The sequence below is a fragment of the Chlorocebus sabaeus genome, chromosome 9, assembly GCF_047675955.1.
Source record: "Chlorocebus sabaeus isolate Y175 chromosome 9, mChlSab1.0.hap1, whole genome shotgun sequence".
In the NCBI taxonomy this organism is placed as follows: Eukaryota; Metazoa; Chordata; class Mammalia; order Primates; family Cercopithecidae; genus Chlorocebus; species Chlorocebus sabaeus.
The window spans coordinates 35,896,029-35,899,665 of NC_132912.1; the positions used below are offsets into that span (position 1 = coordinate 35,896,029).

Here is a 3,637-nt window from a genome sequence, read left to right on the forward strand (position 1 = left end):
ACAAATTGCTTGCCCTAAAAATGGAAGTGTTCCATTTTTAATGTTGTAAAAGAAACAAGTAAATGCTTCAGAGCATACAGCCTTTAGGATGGCTAAGGAACCCGACATTATGATGACATTAAAGCTTTAAATGAGAATTGAGACTCCTTTGCAAAGTCTTTGAGTGAAAATTCTTATTGCTTGCGTTCCTGGGATCCTTAGATAACAGAGTTAAAATAATTTAAGTGTGGTTATGGCAACCCTGATGGCTTTCATGATTTTGTAGATTGCTATGATATGGGTATAGTTTGAGTTTATTTTCCCAAAAAACTCATGTTGAAATTTGATCTCCAAAGTGGCAGCGTTGGGAGGTGGGGCTAGTGGGAGGTGTTTGGGCCATGGGGGTGGATCCCTCATGAATGACTTGTGTTATTCTCGCAGTAGTGAGTGAGTTCTTGGATTAGTCTTGGATTAGGTCTCTTGGGAATGGATTAGTTCTCAGAAAGGCAGGTTGTTATAAAGCCGGGACATCCCTTAGGTTTTGCCTTTCTTTACACATGTCCACTTCACCTTTGACCTTTCCACCATGTTTTTTTTTTTTTTTTCTTTTGAAAAAGAGTCTTGCTGTGTCATCAGGCTGGAGTGCAGTGGCACGATCTTGGCTTACTGCCACCTCTGCCTCCTGGGCTCAAACGATTTTCCTGTCTAGGCCTCCCGAGTAGCTGGGACTACAGGCATACGCCACCATGCCCAGCTAATTTTTTGTATATTTTTCGTAGAGATGGGGTTTCATCATGTTGGCCAGGGTGGTCTCGAACTCCTGACCTCAAATGATCTTCTCACCTTGGCCTCCCAGAGCACTGGGATTACAAGCTTGAGCCGTCACGCCCAGCCTCTCCATCATGTTTTAACCTACCATGGGCCCCTCATCAGAAGCTGAGCAGATGCTGGAGCCGTGCTTCTCGTACTTCCTAGCTTGCAGAACCAACTAAATAAACCTCTTTTCTTTATAAATGACCCAGCTTTAGTTATTCTGTTATTGCGAAAAGAAAGGTTTAAGACATAGGTGATCCTCTTTCCTTGCCTAATGCAACCATGGCTCATAGTCCCAAGAAGCATCTGAAGCAGGTAGCAGCTCCAAAGCATTGGATGCTGGATACATTGTCCAGTGTGTTTGCTCCTCGTCCATCCAGTGGTCCCTACAAGTTGAGAGAGTGTCTCCCCCTCATCATTTTCCTAAGGAACAGACTTTAAGTATGCCCTGACAGGAGATGAAGTAAAAATTTGCATGCAGCCGTTCATTAAGATCGATGGCAAGGTCTGAAACTGATATAACCTACCCTGCTGGATTCATGGATGTCATCAGCATTGACAAGAAGGGAGATAATTTCTGTCTGATCTATGACACCAAGAGTCACTTTGATATACATCTTATTACACCTGAGGTGGCCAAGTACAAGTTGTGCAAAGTGAGAAAAATCTTTGTGGGCACAAAAGGAATCTCTCATCTGATGACTCATGATGCTCACACCATCTGCTATCCTGATCCCCTCATCAAGGTGAATGACACCATTCAGATTGATTTGGAGACTGGCAAAATTACTGATTTCATCAAGTTTGATCCCGGTGAGCTGTGTATAGTGACTGGAGGTGCTAACCTGGGAAGAATTGGTGTGATCAGCAACAGAGAGAGGCACCCTGGATCGTTTGACATGGTTCACGTGAAAGATGCCAATGGCAACAGCTTTACCGCTTGAATTTCCAACATTTTAGTTATTGGCAAGGGCAACAAACCATGAATTTCTCTTCCCCGAGGAAAGGTTATCCGCCTCACCATTGCTGAAGAGAGAGACCAAAGACTGGCCACCAAACAGAGCAGTGGGTGAAATGGTCCCTGGGTGACATGTTAGATCTTTGTACATAATTAAAAATAATGTGACATGATTAATAGCCAAAAAAAAAAAAAAAAAAAGGACATAAGTGATCCTCAGCCTGACACCTAAGTCCTCCTACATCTGTGTTCAGAATGCTTCAGTTATGCACTTGTTTAATTAAACAGAATAGTAAATCAAAATGTGTTATTTGTGGGGAACTTATATTTCCTGGGAGGAGTTTTGGTGAAATCAATGTTCAGCTGTTAGAGATTTTCCTTCTTGTGGTAGGGAATGGCTTTTCTCAGTTAGGCAATGATAAAACTTTCTACTATTAGGAAAGTAGAGTATAGTAACATCATGTATTTAAATGGAAAACTCAGTATAAGCTTTTGGCTTTAAAACATATATTTTCTGGCTCTATCACTCTTGAATTTGGTCCCATGGCAACAGCAGCATATTTATGTATAACCAGCTGCAGGGATTGTTAAACTCCTCTTCCCTGTTCTTGTGTGTGACCACGAGGGACAGTAATTCTTCCTGTCTTTTGTATAGTCTCTACAATTTCTGGGACTTTTTAACAGTGTTGTATTCAACATTTTTCTTATGCAGGTAGATATAAGTATAAGTTGGTTTCTAATACTACTGCCTACCAAAAAGAAAAGGACTCCTAGAGAACAGCTGATTCCATGTCTTGCAGCAAGAAAAATCAGGATGGTTTTTGGAACTTCATGTCTTGCCAAAAAGCCAGAACTTCTTTAAGGATGCCAGAACAGTGCTACAGGGCAAAGCAACTTACTTAAATGGTTTCCCATCATGAACAATAAATATTACTGTTAATAAACTTAGTTAGAACAAATCGAATCTATAAAAGGCCAAGGGTTTATGATACCTGAAAAAGGAACATCAGCCTAAATTATACAAAAGGTAATGTACTGGAAAAAAAGAGTGATTATAAGGAAATATGTTTTATTTGTATTGATTTTAATAAATAAAAGAGAAAGCATATGTGTTTTCTTTCTTTCTTTTTTTACCTATTAATCAAGTATGGATGTATAATTCTTCCTATCTGTATAAGAAAAATGTTGAATACAACACTGTTAAAAAGTCCTAGAAATTGTAGAGACTATACAAAAGACAGGAAGAATTACTGTCCCCAGTGGTCACACACAACAGCAGGGAAGATAGGAGTTTAACAATTACAGCAGCTGGTTACACATAAGAGGCAAAAAAATAGTTCAATAGAGATAAATGTGTCAAATGTCTTAAAGAGGAAAGCTAACTGTGCATCTCCTAGGTAATTAAACTTCTTGATAGTCCTACAGGTTATAGTGAAATACAAGAAGAAATGAAGAGGGTTTTAATATGAAAACAGACCAGGTGAATATATAATAGCAGAACGTGTTATCTAACACTAACCAACGAGGACTATAAAGAAAAAGTAAACGATTTGGATTTTTGCTTGTTTTGTGTTTTTTTGTTTGTTTGTTTTTTGAGACAGAGTCTCGCTCTGTCGCCCGGGCTGGAGTGCAGTGGCCAGATCTCAGCTCACTGCAAGCTCTGCCTCCCGGGTTTACGCCATTCTCCTGCCTCAGCCTCCCGAGTAGCTGGGACTACGCCCGGCTAGTTTTTTGTATTTTTTAGCAGAGACGGGGTTTCACCGTGTTAGCCAGGATGGTCTCGATCTCCTGACCTTGTGACCCGCCCGTCTCGGCCTCCCAAAGTGCTGGGATTACAGGCGTGAGCCACCGCGCCCAGCCTGTTTTGTGTTTTAGAGACAGGGTCTT

General features: G+C 40.8%; 1 pseudogene; it reads left to right on the forward strand.

Moving 5' to 3' along the window:
* The first annotated feature begins 1,074 nt into the window (after positions 1–1,074).
* On the forward strand, positions 1,075–1,865 carry LOC119620004 (small ribosomal subunit protein eS4, X isoform-like; annotated as a pseudogene).
* Positions 1,866–3,637: the final 1,772 nt, after the last annotated feature.